This window comes from Rattus norvegicus, chromosome 11 (genome assembly GCF_021556685.1).
Source record: "Rattus norvegicus strain SHRSP/BbbUtx chromosome 11, alternate assembly SHRSP_T2T, whole genome shotgun sequence".
Classification (NCBI taxonomy): Eukaryota; Metazoa; Chordata; class Mammalia; order Rodentia; family Muridae; genus Rattus; species Rattus norvegicus.
The window spans coordinates 45,143,391-45,163,058 of record NC_141544.1 but is presented as its reverse complement, the minus strand read 5'-3'; the positions used below and the strand labels follow the sequence as shown (position 1 = coordinate 45,163,058).

General features: G+C 48.2%; 1 protein-coding gene and 1 long non-coding RNA gene across 13 annotated transcripts in view; one reads left to right on the top strand and one right to left on the bottom strand.

Moving 5' to 3' along the window:
• The window catches only part of Kcne2 (potassium voltage-gated channel subfamily E regulatory subunit 2), a 13,002-nt gene extending 9,211 nt beyond the window's left edge, over nt 1-3,791 (bottom strand). For 6 of the 11 annotated variants that reach the window (XM_087575396.1, XM_087575394.1, XM_087575389.1 and 3 more), the window contains exon 1: nt 3,255-3,432. The gene's annotated coding sequence lies outside the window, so the exon portion shown is untranslated. Of the gene's footprint in view, nt 1-1,639; nt 1,750-3,254; nt 3,433-3,576 lie in introns of those variants that run through there. The other 5 variants (XM_087575395.1, XM_087575398.1, XM_087575397.1 and 2 more) reach the window with 3 other exon arrangements.
• LOC148002536 (uncharacterized) overlaps nt 1-19,668 on the top strand; it is a 27,980-nt gene extending 8,312 nt beyond the window's left edge. Inside the window, exons 2-3 of one of the 2 annotated variants that reach the window (XR_015633318.1) lie at nt 10,251-10,510; nt 17,877-19,668. This is a non-coding gene — a long non-coding RNA (uncharacterized LOC148002536). The remainder of the gene's footprint in view (nt 1-10,250; nt 10,511-17,876) is intronic. The other variant, XR_015633317.1, reaches the window with a different exon arrangement.

Below are 19,668 nucleotides of genomic sequence, written 5' to 3'. Positions count from 1 at the left end.
ATTACCTTGGGCATTCCAAATCGGGGGAAGATTTCTTCCAGTATCTTCTTGATGATTGTAGAGGCCGTCTCTTGTTTGGTGGGGAAAGCTTCTATCTATTCCTGAAAAGATATCTATAAACACTAGGAGACATTTATAACCATATTTTCCTGGTTTTATCTCTGTGAAGTCCACTTCTCAGTAGTATCCAGGCCGTTCCCCACGGAGCCTCCTACCACAGTCAACTTGCCTGAAAACAGTTACCTTTTGGCATGGTATACATCAGTGCACTATCTGTTCCACGAGATACTTGAGACCTGTGACATAATATTTAGTTTTTGAAAACGTCTGGATGAGTTTGCTTACCCCTAAGTGAGTCCATTGATGCATTTGTTTTTATCATGGCCTCTGCCTATTTTTGTAGCAGGATCTTCTTTCTCGTTGAGGTGTACCAGAGTCTCTTCCTCGGCCTGGCTGGGTCATGGAGGGCCCTTAACATAGCCAGAATCTCTTTTTTTTCTTGCCCTCAGATGTCAGCAGGCCCCTCTGCTGATGGGCTGTAGCAAAGGCATACGTGCTGTCCACATAGATGTTAAGTCTCTTTCTCAGCCCAAGGGCTTTGGTGAGGGGAGCGAGCTCTACCCTCTGAGTAGAAGTGCCTTCTGGTAGGGCCTGAGCCCATATGACTCTGTTTTCATCTATCACTGCTGTCCCAGCCCATCTTTTTCCTTCTCTAAGAAGCTGCTCCCATCTATGAACCCATCTACCCCCTCTGGTGGCTGGTCAGTCAGATCTTTATGCCACTCCTGTGCTTTAGTGAGCTCCTGTTGACAGTCATGAAGGGGGGTGTCTAGGTCGGGGTCCGGGAGCAGGGTTGCAGGGTTTAGACTCGTAGGGGCAGTCTGGAATCACAAGGAACAAGTGGGATACCCGGCCCACGCCAAGGTCCACTGTTCTTCGGGTAGTCCATGATATCATTTGTTGCCAGTAGCCCCCGTATTCAAGGTCTTTTGCTGGACTCTAGCCCATTTGGGCGTAGGAGCACAGAGTGTTGGGCCCCCGTATTCACAAAACAACTGGGCAGGCTTCCCTTCTATCTTTGCGCATAGCCAGCACTCTAGGACCAAGAGGCTTGCCTTCCGGGCTGCTGGAGAGGCCCCTCTTGTTCTTCCTGGGGCAGTCCCTAACCCAGTGTCCTTTTTCCTTGCGATAGGCACACTGATCTTTAGCTAGGAATTCTCTTCTGTTGCCAGGTACTGTCTTCCTAGGTTCCCTAACTACTGTGGCCAGTATATATTCCTCTCCTGTCTTTTATCCCTCTTTACCTCTCTAGCTTCTTTTTCCTTTTGTCTCTTTTCTTCCTTAGCTTCCTGCTCTTTTTACCTTCTTTCCTCTTTCTCTTCCTCAGTCTCTCTCTCATATCTTCTGCATCTTCCTCTTCCTCTACAGCTATTAGATGCTGTCCACTTATGTAACTACACTTCAACTTTACTTTCTCTGCAACGTACACTAACCCTCAGCAACTTAGCTTAACCCTTCAAATTTCTGTAACTTTCTCTCTTTATATCTTTTCCTTATCTTAGCCAGATTGGTGGGGCATTTTCCAGCCCCTCGGAGACCCACCCTTGGAGCCTGGTGGCAGACCTGGAGCACTCCCTACCTTCAGGGGTATTCAAGTCAACAGTCAGGAGTGAGGGTCTTCCATCCATGTCTGGATTTATCTTTCTGGCCTCCAGTAGGATTCCGTCTTTCCTCAGTGGTAAAGAAGACCTGTAACAGTTACTAACAAGCATCTCAAATGGGATGGTGAGAAAACAAGAGAATCTTGAGAATAGAGGTCCACTGAAGAGGACAAATAGCATTTAGTCACACAGCTAAACCAGGAGGACTTTTTGGGACAAAAAGGCTGTTGTAAAAATAAGCACAAGCTTTGTGTCTGTGAAACAGAACGGCAAGCAGAGGGAGCTGATCTGTTACTGACCATCTCTCTGGACTTAAGAACTAATAACAAAAGGATGGAGAGATGGTTAGGACCTGGGTGCTAGATACCAAGTGGCTGACAAAAGAATTGTAACCAGTTCACCTGGGACTTTCAGGACCTCAGTAGCAGCCCTTTACCAAACTGTCTCAGTGGGCTAAAGGCCCATGGAAAAGAAAACATTAATCCTGACCTTGGCCACAGCCAAAGCCTGAATTCTAAATTTTGACTGGCAAAACAAAGTTCTTCACAGTTTGTTGCAGATTCTTTTTGAAACTATTTTAGGGGCTTCTCTGTCCCCCAACCTGGGGCATTTTGACCACAGGGGCAGGAACTGGCTGCTGTGGGGATAGGATCAAAGGCACTCTCCATATCAATGATGACTAACAGGGAAGGTGACTTAATGTTGGAGATCAACTCCTCTCTTGGAATAGGGCCAGCAGATAAGGCAGGCTCCCTTAAAGAACTTCTCTTAATGAACACTCTCCTTCTGTGAGCAAGTGTTGAAGGTCTGGTCACTGAAGGCAGCAACTGGAATTATTATTTTTTTTCAGGGCCAAAAGTCTCATAAAACAACCACTAACTCTATATTATCTTATTGTTGTCAAAGCGTCAACCCCGGCCGGCCTCATCACCTTGAAACTCCTCTTACGCTGACTTGGCCTGAGCTGCGCCACTGCCCACGCGCAGCCTGCAGCTTGCTAGCAGGCCTGCATGCTTGTCACCCTCAGCCCCTATATTTTCCTACTCTGTGCTGTCCCTTCCTTAGAAGCTGTGAATGTTTAAGCAACAGGGAGAATTTTTCTTCAGGATCTAAGGTAAAGCTTTCAGGCTCTTGTTAATACCTGCTTCAGACAGGGTCACTCACTAACCTGGAGTTCTTCATACACAACTGTTAACAGCAGCTAGAATGGACAAGGGGAGCAAAGGGAGGGGCATCTCTCCTTGGGGAGGAGGCTAAGAGAGAAAGATAAAACTCCCTAGCAGAAAACAATTTTTCTCAAGCAAATTATTTCCAAGTTAAGCACCAAGAGGATCAAGTAAAACTCCTTGACAAACAAAGCAAATAGTTTCATGATTTTAAACACAGTCGTCAGTCCAAGATTTTAAACACAGTCGTCTATCCAAAGTTCAAAAACGAAACAAAAGCCAAAAAGACACTGGACAATACCACAGAAAACAAACCAGACAAACAAGACCAAGACAAAGCATCCTATAACCAATTTCCACAGATATTCAAAGAAAATTAGGACACAAAGAAGACAAACAATTTCAACAGTCAGACAGACAGACGCACCGCGCGGCTTCGGTGTCAAACTGAAACCAAAAATTCAGACAGAGGCGACAAGGGTCCGGATCCTTCAGTGGATCCGGCTCTCTCCTCTCTCCTCCAACCCAAAACCATGTATCCTTCCGATACAGGCTGAGCCCCGAAAAACCGGGCTCTAAACACCCTTGGAACGTCTTCCAGGGCTGCGGGGGAGAAGTCCAAGCTCGTCAGCTCCTTCTCTGGCCCGCCCAAATACAAACGGTCTAGACCCAAGCCAAGTAACTAAGCATTTACAGAACAAGTCACAAAGCAAGACAAGACAGGACAAGACAAATGCTGGCCAGCTTACCTCCCGGTGGGTGGTCGGTGGTCTCTAGGCAGAGGATCTCCGATCCCGGACGAGCCCCCATATGTAAGACTCTCAGCGAGAATCTTCCCTCAGGAGGGAGATCCTCAAGCCCAATGACCAGTCCGAGTCCACAGGCTGCAATCAGCAAGAGGATTTTTATTGATCAGGATACACAGGTATCTGTGGGCGTCCCAGTCAATTCGGAAGACTGGCGCGCCTAGCAGAGCCAGGGTGGGCTTTTTATAGTATTTTGGGGAGCAGAAGCAGGCTTACAGAAGCAGATGCATGGTTACAGGGATGTGATTGGTGGAGTACATGGTGGTCAGGGCTTCCGGGGGGTCAGGGACTTTTTCTTTTTCCTGTCAGGTGGCCCATGGAGTAGTGCCCATAATTTAGTCTGGTTTCTGCATTTTGTTTTCTTTTCTGGTCTGTTTCGTCTAAATGATGGGTCAGCTTGTCCCACATATCTAAAAACTTACTTTTTACTTCTATAGTTGAGGGCCTTGGGCTTGTACAATTCCCTTTCTGGGAGGGGGTCTTTCAAGCCGGTGCTTCTCCAGGGGCTTATTAGCTTCATATTACCATCGCCACAACTAGACACACAATATACTATTGTGACAGCTGGGGGATCCTGCCACGGGGAGGTGAAATGAACCACACCAAATGTGTGCCCGGATTTGAATCTAATTTGAAAAGGGCCAACCAAAGTCACTTAAGAGCTGTGTAGCTGTCTGTGGCTGTGCGGCCCATGCTGTGGCTAGGAAAAATCAAATAGAAAGGCTAACTTCGTTCCACAGGTGGGTTTTTGATGGTCTCCAAAGGACATGGTTAGAAGTGTACGGGGTGTTAGGGGAAGGTAGCATTACTTATCTACTGGGTGTATCTCTGTAATCCTGCACCAGCTTCCCAGGAAGCCATCTGTCCCTGCCTGAGACGAGGCAAAAGCCAACCACAGAGAGACGACCGGACCATAGAGCTGTGAGCACCTCGCAGCAGTGGAAGCCGGGGGTTCACACGAGGACTCGCTAGGTGGTTGCGCCACCTGTTGGTGGAAAGAGTAACAGGCGTCTTTCCTCTAAAGCAGCCTTGAAGCTCTGAATCCCGTTGTCAGTAGTCAAGTCAGTTCAGGAGAGAGGTCTGTCACGGAGTCAAGCCTTGGACGCTGACAACCTACGTAAGGAAATTCCTCAGCGCCTTGCCTCTGTCTTCTTCAGCTGGAAGACGAAGGTGGCAAGAGTCCCTAGTTCTGTTGTGGTCAAATGAGACAAGGAAGACATCGCACTTAGCACACAACCTCGCACCTAGTAAGACAGTGTCATGGTTTGAATATGCTTGGCCCTGGGAGTGGCAGGAGGTGTGGCCCTGCTGGAGTAGGTGTGTCACTGTGGCCTTTAAGACCATCTTTCTAGCTGCCTGTGTATGGTGTGTATGTGTGTGTGTGTCTGTGTGAGTGTATATATGTGTATGTATGTGTGTGTTGGGAGGGTGTGTGTATATGTGTGTGTCTGTGTGAGTGCATGTATGTGTGTGTGTGTTGGGAGGGTGTGTATATATGTGTGTATGTGTGTGTCTGTGTGAGTGTATGTATGTGTGTTGGGAGGGTGTGTATGTGTGTCTGTGTGAGTGTATGTATGTGTGTGTGCGTGAGTGTGTATATGTGTATGTATCTGTGTGTTGGGAGAGTGTGTGTGTATGTGTGTGTATAGTGTATATGTGTGTATGTGTATACGTGTGTATGAGTCTGTGCATGGTGTATATGTATAGAATGGTATGCATGTGTGAATGTGTGTGTGTGTATATGTATATGTGTGTGTTGGGAGGGTGTGGGTGGGTTACTCATAAGTGTTATCACTGAGCTACACAATGAAGCCCAACATTTTGTATGGCAACTAAAAAATTAATTAAAAAACCCAGCATATCTATATTTTATAGACAATTAAAATACCTTTTGAAAAATTAAAGTATTCAGGAATATTTAAGGTACAGAAATTATTACAGTTCTGTACAAGACTAAAGTATTTGTTTGTTTTGGAGTAAATGTATTTCATGATTTCCGTTCCGTATCTACTGAAATGGGGATCATTTGGGGACGGACAGCCATTCTTGACCTCAGTCTTCATTATCAGTCTTCTCTGTGGGCAGATGCTTTTGGTAAAGCTTCTGCCTCTGATGGGACAGAGGCCAGGATGGGGCGGGTCTGGCACTAGAGAACAGTCTCCAGCTGCTCCTGGGATTGGTCTCATCGCCGTCACCGTACGTGCCCACTCTTCTCCCTCCTCTGAAGCAGCAGATCTACCTCTGCAAGGCCTCACCACAGCTGACCATGTGCTACCTTAAGAAGTCTTTGAAAGGATCCTGTGCCCTTGACGTTTAAAGGGGACCCTTCTCCAGGCATGGAAATGAAGGCAGGGGTGGACATGTAAATATACTAATGGGTGTGTGAAATGGGGTGCTAACCTCCACGGGGCAGAACCCACTGCATGGCATATTTGTATGCCCAATGGTTACATTGTAGTCATTGAGTACAGAGCTCAGACAGAGACAGTGACATGTCTGTAACCCTGGACTTAGGAAACAGGGGTGGGGCGAGTTTAAAGCCAACCCGAGCTGTGTAGCATAGCCACATCTCAAAAATCTATACAACAGAGAGAGAGAGAGAGAGAGAGAGAGAGAGAGAGAGAGAGAGAGAGAGAGAGAGAGAGACTGACTTCTTATTTGGAAATTCCCTAAAAACACCCAAAATAACCCAAAAAACAAAACAAAACCCTCCACCTCTTTCTCTATGCACACAAACACGAATATAATAAGGAAAAAATTTTAAGTATTAAAAAGACATTACAACTTCCCAGGCACCCCTGAATCTGGAACGGCATTGAGATGTTGCCTCTGGTGAGTGCTTTGTGTGTGACATCAGGTCTTCCACTGATCATCCAGAAAGAAAGCGGCCGCAGGAGCCCGTGGTCCATATCTAGAAAGCTCCCAGCTGCCACATTTAACTTTATCGTGTCTCTAGCCTGGCTAATCGGGCTGTTTGTAATAGGTTATCCTCTGTGAGGTCTGCAGAAAGGGACTCTAAACTCAGAGGCTGTGGTATTTGAAATGGCCACACTGTGTCTCCACAGAACCGTCAAGTGTGTGCTACATGTAAGACAGCAGTTGAAGTCGGAGGTTTCTATCTCTATGTAAAACGTTAAGAAAAAAGCCTTGCACACCCTCTGAGTGGACCGTGCTCACTCCATTCTGTCTCATTTGGTTGCTAACAGCCCCCAGCAAGACTTTAGAGCGCTCCCCCACAAAGAGTGGGGATGATGGATTAACTGTAGTCACAATTTCACTGTGTGAAGGTATATTATCAGAATGTCATGCTGTATACCTTAAGTATATGTAATAAAAGGATAATTAAAATATTTTTAAGTGTGTGTGTGTGTGTGTGTGTGTGTGTGTGTGTGTGTGTGTGCTGTTGCCTACTGAGGCCAGAAGAGGGTGTCTGATACTCGAGCTGGAGTTAGGTTGGTTGTGAGCCACCTCAGCGAGATACTGGGAATAGAACATGCATCCTCTCTGACAGCAGCCAGTGCTCTTAACTTGCTGAGCCATCTCTCTAGTCCTTAAGAGAGGAATTTTTAACTTCTTTACACTTTCATGAAAACTTTCTGAGATAATTTTAGACTCATAGAAAATGTTACGTCCCATGGACCATCCACTCAGCTTCTCGTGGTGATTACATCATCATAACTATGCAGAATACAAGAAGTAGGTTACTGATTTTGATAAGACAGCAACTATGAAACACACAGACCAGTCAGACCTTACTCTCGGGCACACTGACACACGCATGTGTTTGATGGACAAGACTCAAGGTACCGCCACCAAGCCCAAGAGTGCAGAACTTCCCCCATCCATCAAAAGCCACATCATGCCATTCCTTTCTAGCTGAGCCCTGTCTACCATTAGCCCAGGCAACTACCAAACAGAAACCCCTCTATTAATCTGTCACTGTGAGAGTGTTATGGGACGTGGAGCACATAGTAGGTCACTTGTGAGACCAGCTTTTCCCACACAGTCTAATGTTCTTCTGATCCATGCAGGCTATGGCAAATAGCAACTGGTTCTTTCTCCTTATTTTAAACTAGTATTCTGCTGTAGAGATGTGTCTCACAATCACAGTTCCTGTGGATAAACCTGTGAGTGTGCACAGAAACTCTCATTTCTCTGGGCTGAATACAGTAACTTCCCCACAATGATGGCGGGTGCATGTTCAGATTTATAAGGCATCATGAGACTAAAAATCCAGGGGGTCTCCAGGGTCACTGTATCATCTGACTCTGTAATTAGTTGTGAATACAAACCCTAGTTGCTCCAAAGTTTCCCAGCAGATCTTTGGTTTCCATTGTCCTTAGCTAGGAACGGCTAGGACTCTAGGAGATTTGAACCCTGAGGGGCCTCAGAGTTGATGCAGTCCAGCCTGAGGCTGTAGAGGAAGCCACCGGGATGCCAAGAAGGGGCCTGGCCGATGACTCCCCTGCACCTCTTTTGCTATTTTTACCGTCTTTTCTCCCTGCCCAGAGGCAGGCAGAGCTGCAGTCTCTGTGGTCTTGTCAAAGGTCAGACGGGACCTAAGTGCCTCTCAAAGCCTCAAAAAAGTCTTGCCCAGGGGATTTGACCTCGTGCTTTGTGGTCTTATAGGAGTCAGGCTGCAGTCACATGTTCAGACCCGAGTCAGCCTCTGACCTTAAATCCATACTGTGTCATCTGCTCTCGGGGAACTACTAATGGTCCAAGGTTCACATTCCATCAGAATTTACAGCCTGCAACCGTCTGTCTCAAGTTCACCCAGGTCTGTCTGCCTGCCTGCCTGTCTGTCAGAGGTTCACCCAGGTCTGTCTGTCTGCCTGTCTGTCCATCCATCTGCCCGTCCGTCTTTCTGTCTGTCCTGTCAACACTTCTTGCCAGTGCTCAGCTCCTCCAGTCTCTGAGTGTCTATAGAATGCCAGGCACTTTAGAAGGCTCTGGCCCATGCTGTCTCTGCAGTTAGGGTCAGAGAATGGCACTTGACAGATAAGAAAGAAATAGCCTTGAAATCAGAATCGCTGGGAATTCCTGACCCCATGCCTCAGGGGAAGTCTGGTCTAGGTCATTCCTTCCTATGGCTCCTGAGCACAAAATCTGTGACCTGTGGTCTCTGTGACTCAAACAGCAGCTTTCCTTCATTTCTGAGTTTAGAAATTTGAGTGTCTGTCACCAGGGGGTGCCAGAGAAGCGACTTAGACAGACAGGCCAAGAACCTTCTTGCTGATTGTGCTTTCTGTGTCCAAGTTTTGGGTTTAGTTCCAGCATTTCTGGTGCATCAAGCTCCTTATCAAAATAGCAGACGTCCCTGCTTCACTAAGGATCGCAGATGCCATCTTTCTGAAAGGGGCACGAATCAAAAAAGTAAAGAAAGCTAACAACACAGGAGTTTTCCCAGCTAGTTCAGATGCTCCTGGGACATAGAAAATGTCCCAAAGCCACACTCATTTTGAGTGACCTAAAAGCCATTCAGTTCTCCGTGCAGAAGAAGTTAAGTCAACCATAGCTTTATTCAATGTCAGGTTTGTTTGATCGACTTTGAAGGGCCACCATGATTTTGTTCTGAGTGTCAGCGCACAGTTCCTCATGACTTACTTACTAATGTCTTCTGTGTGGACAGAGAATGTGTACTCCTTCCGTCTCCAGGACCGTAATGTGGGGCAGAAACGGTGGTTTGTGGGTTCCTGGTGGGCAATATCTCATGATTCTTTTTCCTGATTTGGAAGCTTGCTGTATAGGGACTTTTGTCTGTAGTCTTCGGATTGCAGATGCTGGGATCAATATCAATGTTTGCCTGGGAACTTTTATACAAGGGCTCCTGATGAGTCCTTGGCCCCATCCCTCACCATATGTCTTAGCTCAAAGCTCTTAGCTTTAAGTCCAAGGAAAACACCTGTGTCGATTGAAGGCTAACGGGTTAAGATTCAGCTTCAGTCTCTGTGGTGGGTTTCAAGTCGAAATGGATCTTAGCCTCAGATCTGCCCTTCCTCTCTCCCTCCATCCCTCCCTCCCTCCCTCCCAGCAAAGCTATCAGTAAAACTCATCCTCCTTTGCGTCCAAAACCCATCTAAGGGACTCTTAATCTGGCCACTTTCCACCACAGTGTTTCGAAACCAACACATTGTGTCTTGTTCTTCCAAGGCTCACAAAGCATCTAATTTGAAGATGTCTCTTCATGGCTATCAAAAGAGTGGCCCTCTTCTTCACGATGCCACCAATGTCATTATGCAAGGGTTTGCAGCCTTGAAGGCTAGGAAAGCTCCTTAGAGGGAGTAGAAAGGAGGCCAACACAAGATGTCATAATGTCCCCAAGTCTTGGCTCTGATCGGGAGATCAGTGTCCAAAGATTTTTGGAAGCTGCCTCAACCTCCAAGCTTTCTTGCCACCCTTCTGGGGATCACAACTGCCATTGCTCTGTTTTCCCGGGATCTCTGTGCCTGTTTACAGGAAGCCTTCGCTCGGGAATAGTCGCATGTTTGCACCAGACCCCCAGACTTGAAGAAGATGAAGTTGTGGTGGCTGGGGTGGAGAAAAAGAATTTGTTGAGGGATTGTACTCCATTCCCAAATAAGTTCTGTCTGTCTGTCTCTCTCTCTCTCTCCCAGCCAGACTCTCTATAAAAGGGAAAACTGGACACCGGGCGGTGGGGAAGGAAGGGAGCGGGTGCTGGCAATTCTCCATGAAACGCGGACACCGCACTGTTTACAAATTCCTGCAGCCAGCCCTGGAATCCAGATGCAGACAACTCTGTTTATGTAACAAAAATAGACCCCAATACCGTGTGACTGGAGGTCGGGTCCCCCATGAGGAGACATTTGCTGCAGATGAAGTCAGAGGGGACATATTCCCTGGGGCTCCTGAGCAGGTAGGATGGGGCTTTTTTTGTGTGTGTTTTTTGTTTTTTGTTGTTGGTTTTTTTCGGGTCAGTCTTCTGGTTGAGGTCCCTTGCAGGACAGACATGTCTTTAAGATGTGTGGGAGCTGAAGGAAGAGACACCCCGGCATCTTTTCCTTGTTGTCAGTCACAAAGAGACATGGCCTGAAAGTCTCAGCCCTGTCCTCTCCCAGCATCGAAGACTGCAAGCCAGCCCATGTTCAGTACGAGGCTTCCTCTCATGGCCCCACCTGGAGAAGACTCGGTCCAACACATGGTTCTCATTGGCCACCCACGGCCTGGTCAGCAGGGAGGTTTGCATGTTCTAGAGTTGGCAGATGTGTCTCCAGTCAGACATTCCCTCCAGTTCTGGTCCAAGCCCCGCTTTCTTCCTAGCCCTTGTTCCCCAGGCCAGTGAACGGATGGCCGGCTTATGGCATGTCTCTCGAGACTCAGATTAATGTGTTCCCCTTCAGTAAACCTCCAGCTGTCCCCATCTGAAAGGGCACAGGGATCCCTTGTCTCTAGATCTTTCCCTCTCACCAGGGTCACCTGTGACTTTGAAGTCAGGGATGTGGTTCATCTGCCTAAGCCTTGCCCCAGACCTGGAGCCCCGCACAGGGAGTCAAGTTGTTCAGGGGAAAGCAGTGACATCAGATGAGGGTAGGAGCAGAGATCCTGTGTCTCCAATTGGGGATCCCTATGTTATTGGTTTTTCTATCACTATACTGAAATTCCTAAGGCTGGGTAACTTTAAGACGCAAAGTGGTTTGTGCAGTTCAAAGTTCAAGAACATGGTGCCAGAAACAGCTCAGCTCTAAGGAAGGATCTCACAGTGGAAAGGACCAGGCTGAAATCCAGAGAGACCTCCAATTGGGGCCCATTTCAGGCTGAGGACTGAGCCTCTTACCTGAACCACTGTGGGATCCATGTTGGATCCAGACCACAGCATGGTGCAAATCATGTCCCCAGCTCCTATGTCCCTAAGGAGACCAGAGCGCTCATATATGGAGGTCAGGCCTGAAGTCTCTGGGTCAGGTCTGTATACCTGGATTCTTGGGCCTCTCGAATAGCTACGTACCAAATACTGTATCGTCTCTTGAACCTGCTTCCTTCCCCTCCCTCCGTATATCCACTTTTCCTGGACACTCTCACTAGTCCGGTCTCCACATAAATGCTACCTCCTCAAGGACAGATACCCACACAGCAGCTCCTCCCGCCTAGACACGCTGAGCTTCTTACACATGTCGTATCACCTTGTGGTAATCACACCCCTGGTTGAAGGCAACTCCAGGTAATGTGTACCCTGTGTCACCTCTGCAGCTGGGGCAGCGCTTGGCAGTTCTGACGTCTGCTTTCCTGCCTGATTCCTGGACAACAAGAAACCTGTCTGTTCCCACCATCTTCCCAGCCCCTGGCAACGACTGTAATATATTAATGAGTGAATTAATGAGTGCACCAGAGGTGGCCCGGCAGAACACGAGACAGCTGGGGCACATGTCACTTTGAGAGGACACCAGGCTTGAACTCCACCAGGACCCACCATACCTAGGGCTTCCAGCTGCTAGCTGGTGATGATATCTAACCGCCCCCTGGGACCTTAAAAGGAAGAGAGGCCCCTGGTAAAACGGGACTAATACACAGTTGCGTGTAGTCATCGTCCCTTTTCTTTGGAGAAATAAACACAAGCATGTGGATATGAGGAGGGGGAAAGTTCCTGACACTCAAATCTCTGATCTTAGATGCAGACCCAAGGACAAACAGGGGCCGTGGAAGTCACAATTAGATGCCAAAGTCATGGTGCAAAGCAGGTCGAGATGGATGCCAGGATTGGCGCATGCACATACTGAGTCATTCACTGCCCATGGCCTCAGTCCCTTCCACCCTCCCACCTACCCCGTGTGCCCCCAGCAGAAGACAGAACCTTCTGTCTGGGGGCTTGAGTCGAGCCCTGCACAGAATTAACTGTAATAATTGGCAGGTGGGTTCCTGTTCCTGGCTTTCAATCCACCAGGGGCTCATGAAAAAAAAAACCCAAAAACCCTTGGATGCTTCACAGCTCATATTTAGCTTTGGCTCAGAGAGGCGTCAGTCTGTAATGACCAGAAAACAAACTGTGGGGAGCAGCTGCCCTGGGCAAACAAGAGATCCAGAGCAGCCTGAAAGGTCCGGGCTCCTCCAGCCCACGGTCAGCTTGCTCCCTGGGGAAGGAGGGAGCAGGAGACTGGCCTATTGGTCTTCTGGAGAGTGCAGATGTGGAAGAGGGGGAGGCTTGTCCAGATGTCTTCCCTCTCTTTTTAGAAGAGTAACCATTACCTACCTAGATTCTCCAGACCCTCAGTCCCCATGTCAGCCTTCCCATGAACAACTCTGGTAAGCAGGACCGTAGGTGAGCCACCATACGAACAGCATCTTCTGCCCCCATGTTCTCTCCAGTTGTGTCTGTTCCAGCCATGGCTAATCATCAACGGTGCTATCTTTTCTCCTGAGGTTAAGACTCCTTCACTGGGAACTCCAAGAAGCCATAACAGATAGATAAGAGTTGCTGTGAGAGCTAAGAAGGACTCAGTTCAGTTTAGTAATTCAGAAGAAGCTCAAACATGTCATCTGAGAGTGACTAATAAAGAGAAAAATGGAATGAGACATACTTGAGGGCCATGGTGTTGAGGCCAGTTACTGACAGAAGGGTCACTGTGCCTTTTCAAAACCAGGGTCCTCTCATGATAACCTTTGAGGAGGGGACCACTATATAGGACTTCATGAGAGACCTAGCCATGGTGGCCAAGGCTGGGGTAACATGTCCTTTGTGCTCATCCCATTTGTATCTGGAACCCAAAGCCTGTTCTCCTGTGTGGGGTGTGGGGTGAGGGGTGTGAGGTGTGAGGTGTGAGGTGTGAGGTGTTTTTCTTTGTCCTGGTTGGCTTTCTATTGCTGTGATAAAGCCATAATAAAGCCTGGAAAGGAAAGGGTTTACAGTCCATCATGAAGGGAAGCCAGGGCAGGGACTCAAGGCAGGGATCTGGAGGCAGGGACTGGAGCAGAAGCTATGGAGGAAGGCTGCTTATGGAGGAAAGGTTCAGCTACCTTTCTTATACAATAAAGACATCCTGCCCAGTGGGCTGGGTTCCCTCCACATTGGTCATTAATCAAGAAAATCCCCACAGACACGCTGGCAGGCCAATCTGATGGAGAACCTTTCTCAGACAGCGTCTTTCTTCCCAGACAACCCTTGCATATATCAAGTTGACAAGAACACTGACCAGAACAGGTTTGGTTTGGCTGATTTTGCTTCCGTTCTTCTGTCAAGCCTGAGCCAGCCTTCTACCCAAAGTGAACTCTGGGAATTCTGGGGGAACAGCCCTACCTACCATGGATGGCTTTAGGGTGGGCCTGCCTCATGTCTACCTCACCACTAATTCCCAGCAGATTAATTTATAGGGAAGTAAGGTGAAGTACTTGGGGCCTTCTTATGATTGGAGTTCATATTTAGGAACAGAACTGACAATTCCATGGCTAAATATATTTAGAAAACATACAAGACTTTTCCCCTGGGGCTTTACCATTTTACATTTTCTCCAGCCATATGTAGGGTTTAATTTTTCCGAATCATACATAGGAACATGTTAGCCCCTCCCTCCTCTTAGTCATGATCATGTTAATGGATGTGAAGTGGTATCTCATTGTGTTTTTTCAATTATTACATTTGCTTATTTATGTATTTACTTGTTTGTTCAGTGTGTTTGGGTGTGCTGGTCAGAGCACAACTTGCCAGACTCGGTCCTCTCCTCCACCTTGTGGTTTCTGAGGTCAGGTCTGAGGTGGCCAGACTTTGTCGCAAACACCTCATACCCTCTCACTGGCCCTTCCTTGGGATAGATACTACTATCTTGCAGTTTTCTAACTACTAATGGCGTTGAGCATCTTCTCGTGAGCTGGCTGGTTATTCAATCTCTTTGAGGAAAAAATACCAACTCAAGTCTTTTGCTGGGTTTTAAGGTGAGCTGTTCATCTCTTGTGTTGTTTTCACTGTGGAATTTAGGTCAATTGTTAGCCAATGAGGTCAGGGGTGAGTCAAAGGGACATTGAGGTGTCTGTGGGGGAGGGCGGGGTGGCAGATTTAGAGTCCAGTAAAATTATATGCAGGAAATAAATAAAATTCCTTTATTTTGTGTTTAAAGTTCTTTGTCCTCCCTTCAGGTTTTTTATTTTGTTTTGTTTACTGCTTCTGGGGGATGAGAAGATTAATTTTAATCTGATATATGCTTTATAACTCAGATCCTGAGTCATCTGCCAGCCATGCTTGGTCTTTCTAAGAAACCCGAAAGCAACACAAAGTCTAAGCATCTACGCTTCCTCCTCCTGGCCTCTTCCATACTTCCCTGGGAGTAGGTGATGGTGGTGGCAGTGTGGCTTTGCAGCCACAGAGCCCAGGAAACATCTTACCACCCTTGGCATGGTAACTTGTGGTGACTTCTGACTCCTCCGACCTCCTGTGTCATGTCCTCATCTGCTGGCTAAACCTTGCCAGGACAGAGACAGTCACCAAAGGCCAACTCCAGGTGACTTGGTTTTTTGGCAGAGGTCTGGCTGAGACTTCCGCCAGATTCTTCTCATGGAGAATGCACCTGACTGAGCTCAGTTATGCCGTGGGCTCCTCTCTTGAGTCTCCTCACCATGGGTAAACTCGAGCAATCTTGGGAACACACAAGCATTAAGACCTTCTTTAGAGCCAGTCTGCTTGGGTGAGCTACCATCCCATGTCAGGCAACTGCCGCATCCTCCCAGAACCCAAGGATAGTATTGCCAGTGACTCAGAGGAAGACAATTCAGGAAGTGGTCACTAAGCCAGTCTTGGGAACACACACTGGGTCTCTTTCACCTCTACAGCATGAGATACCATGGTGAGGACAGGTGGTCCTCTGCAGTCAGGGCCTCGAGCTGACCCTGAAGGATGAAGGCCTGGAGAAGTTCAAGACACACCTGAGTGGCTATTTCTTGTGTATCTAAGAGAGGACATTAACTGGACATCTGCTACAGTTTGACTATGCCCCTCCCCAGAAGCACATGCTGAAAACGATGCCCAGCATGACAGTGGAAGGAGCTGGACCTCATGGGGAGTGTGTGGGCCATGAGGATTCCACACCCCTAAACAGAGGTCCGGGAGCTCAGTTCATCTCTTGCTTCATGATGTTCCTCTTGCTATGTGCCTGCTGCCCAGTAAGGTGTAATGAGAAGCTCCCTAGATCTTTGTTCCCCTCGGCCTTAGACGTCTCAGCCTTTTAGAACTGTGAGCCAACGGACTCCCACCTATCATAAACCACCTGGCCTATGGTATCCATTCTAACCTCATCAGAAGGAGCAGGACGCTATCCGAAGCACCATTCACCATGGGCATCTCCAGCTCACTGCTCACAGTGCGACAGACGCACAGAGACTACATTTAAAGCTCCTCCCTGCCAGCCCTCCAGGAGCAGAAGGTATTCTGCTGATGTGTGTCTCTTCCGGTGTCTCTCCAATGTTATGGTGGGCATTGTTTTCGGTTCGTGCTTCTGAGGAGGGACATAGTCAAACCAAAACAGGTGTCCAGTTAATGTGTTCTAGATAAAAAAGAAATAGCCACTCGGGTATAACTCGATCTGCCAAGTCATAGCTGCTACTATATTAAGCTGAGGCAAGAAGGCCTCAACCTGTGGCCCCTTCAAAATGGAGGCATCTCCATTATCTAAACATTGCCTCACTTCTTGGGCTTCTTCCTAGGGAGAATGGAAAGCCAGCCCCAAAGACAGACCCCTTGAAGGAACATCGCCGAGGTGAGCTAGGGATTGCTTTAGATGAAGGGGGAGGGGTGGATAGGAAGCTCCTCCCACTTCTCTGACAGGAAGGGAGTTGTGGCTAAGGTGGGCTTTAATGAATCTATTCAGACAAGAGCAAGGCTGCTCCCCTGGGAAATGGCCTACAGTGTCAAAACCTAGAAGGGAAGGCTTAGGAACATCAGTATTTGACACTGTAGACACTGCAAGACCATCTCAGTGGACAGAGTAACTTTCCAGTGCTCAGTGTTGCTGAGAACGGATGCGTTTGCCTTGGAGACTGACTCCTGGGAACACATAATAGTCCTCCAGAGCACTGGGTGGCACTTGGCACATCTTTAGCACACAGTAACCAATGCCATATCTTGCCATCTCCCTATTTAGCCTGTCCAGCCATTCTAACACTGGAGTCCCACACCCCTACCTGTCTGCTAGACCTAGCCTTGGGTTTGAGAGTCTCCCTTGGCTGAGGTTTCTTGGCAATTTCAGAGGTTGCGAAACAAGGACATGGTTCACCCGGCCTTCCTGGTCCCCTGAGGTACACAGTGGAGCTGGGCCAGAACCCCAGAGATCCAAATGAGGAAATGTCAAGGCACCCTCAGGGAGACTCGGGTCACTCTGCCAACATTGGCCAAGATCTGAGCCGAAGGGCACAAAGACGCAGGCTTCCTGTGGGCAGTGTCTCCAGGGATTTGCACTCCTGACCAGTTGACAAAGTCCTCAAGCCCAGCTTGGGGAGGAGAGATCCAGCTTTCTGTGTAGCCCCACACTGGCCTATCGGGCCTGCAAGGACTGGCAACTGGCCCAGTGTAGATTTCAAGGCCCCTGAGTACCCGTGTTTGTCTTTCTGCTCAAGAGCTCAGCAATGTGTCCATTTCAATAACGATTACAGCAGTCTTTGGTAAGATACAGACATTGGAGTTATGTCAAAGTACAGTAGAACAAAACATCCTAAGGGAACAGTTCTGTGCGGTGACGGCTGCAGAAAGAATGGAGTAGGAATTCTCAAAAGGCACACGGGTCTCAAGTACCTCTGTGAGGACAAGATGTGAAGACATTACAGTTGGGAGAGTTGGTTCCAGCCTGTTCTGGTCATCAGACAATGAAAGGCATAACATCTGGAGATTCGGTCACCTCCCGGTGCTGGGGACTAGTGGAATACATTTGGCTCCTGAAATGTCCCAGTGAAGCAAGAGATAAAATGGGACAAGAAGCTCTGGCAGAAACTAAGCCTTTCTCACAGCTGTGGCAATGAGCAGTGAATCCAAGAACAGCCTCTACCCTGGTCTACCCCTGTGGGGCCCTGGCGGGATGCAGCAAGCAGGGCTTAGTAGCAGCTTGGGAACAGGAGTTATCTATTCCCCCTCGCCCCGCAAGGCTCCTTGTGTTTGGTGCACTGCAGCTATAAGGCACGCCATGTCTGTCTCACTGAGAAAGAAATACTGAAAAGAAATGAATCCTTTCAGACTGAGGATGCCAGGTATCCGGGTACCAGGGCACATAGGTATCTAGGTGCCTAACTATCTGTTTCTTTCTCTCTCCTCTTAGGAAGACGGCAGCTTCCCCATCACACATTGACATCCCTGGGGAAAGCAGCCTTGTTATCCTACCTGAACCAACAGGAGACAAAGCCAGCGGAGAGGCTTGCCCATTGGGATCTCAGTCATGTGGAAGATGCTGAGCGAGCCTGGCAGAGCCGCTGAAACCTCCATAAACAATAAAAAGATGCCCAGGGCCTTCAAGCCTGTGTGGGGTAGGACCACTCATGGAAAAGTCAGACACTGGCCTCCTCCACTGGCCATAATGAGGACCAGGTGACGATGGATGGATGCGATCACACTGGGTTCGTTGAGTCTGAGAATTCTGCTGAGCCTGGAATGAACCCATCTACAAACAAGCGAGTCTGTCTGTGGGGGAGCTGGAAGGAATGGGGTGTGGAGAAGGCTGTGGGGTAGTGTGTGCCATCGATTACTTGTGGCTCGCAGAGAGCCGAGGAAGCCTGGACGTACAGCTTCTGAGCATCTGGAGAAGTCTTTGGACAGCATCTGAGGTCCTCTGGATGAATTGAGGTCATTCAAACCAGCCAAGCCAGGCCAGATGGAGGCTGGAGTGTGCAGTGTGCAAATGGCTCGTGGCTCGTCTCAGCTATCCTGCTTCTTGCCTGAGTTCTTGGTGGTCCGTTCCTTCCATCCACCTCACACCGGCTTAGGGTCTATCCTCCCCTTCTAGATACACTGCAGAAAAGGATCCAACCCAACTCTTCATTCGTGGCTGCAGAGATGGTTCAGCGGGTCAGATACTTGCCACAAAAGGCTGGGGACCGGAGCTTGAGACCCAGATCCCATATAAAACTCAGAACATGATAGTGTGTGCTCCTCATCTAGTACTAGGGAGACTGTTGGATTCCGAGGGCTCTCCAGGCAGCCAGCCTCACCTAAAGACTGAGCTCCACATTCCAGTGATAGGCTTTGGCTGAAAAATCAGGTGGGCTGAGTTCCTGAGGAACAACACGCTAGGATGTCCCTCCAGTTCCCACCCTTATGCACATGCATGCCCATGTGTACACGTGAACCCACATGTACCACATACACACACAAACACACAGAAACACACACACACACACACACACACACACACATACAACACACAGAGTTCATATTTGCATTTTAATAGGAGGGGATGGCTTCCGATAGAGTTCTTGCTATGGAAATGGAATAATGAGGGAAACAGGAATCACAGTGCTATGTGCGAACTGCTTAAAGGAAGCATTTGGAGGTGGGTCTTGTTTGACCTGCTCTGCCTCTGTCTCTTCCTAGGGCTTTGGCCTCCATGTGTTGGTCTCAGATTCCCAGTTTGTATTAGGTGAAATACAGCTAAGATAGTCGTGACACACCTTCAGTCTTGACTAGTATGGAGTGCAGGTCAATGAGAAAGCTTCGGTCCCAAGAACAGGGACCTGTTGGGCCCTGGGGACAACATGCTCATCACAAGCTATTGATCTTAGCTTGCCATTGGAGGCATGGTAGAAATAAATTGATAACTTGATGGTTCACAGCTTCCCCTGTGCCCTTCAGGGGACCACCGGGAAAACAGACTACCCTGCCCAAGCTCCCTGAGTCCCAAAGAGAGCTCTGATGCCTTCCGAGGTCCCCTGTTGTCATAACAGAAGTACAGTCTACAGCACCTCTCTTCCAACATCACCTAGAACTTGTACCAAAAAGGTGCTTCATAAACCCCATGGACCAATCTTGGAAGTTTAGGCCACAAATGTATACTCCTTATTTTGCATTTAAAAATAATGCAAAAATAATATTAAAATAATAGTCATCGGTTTTGTGGA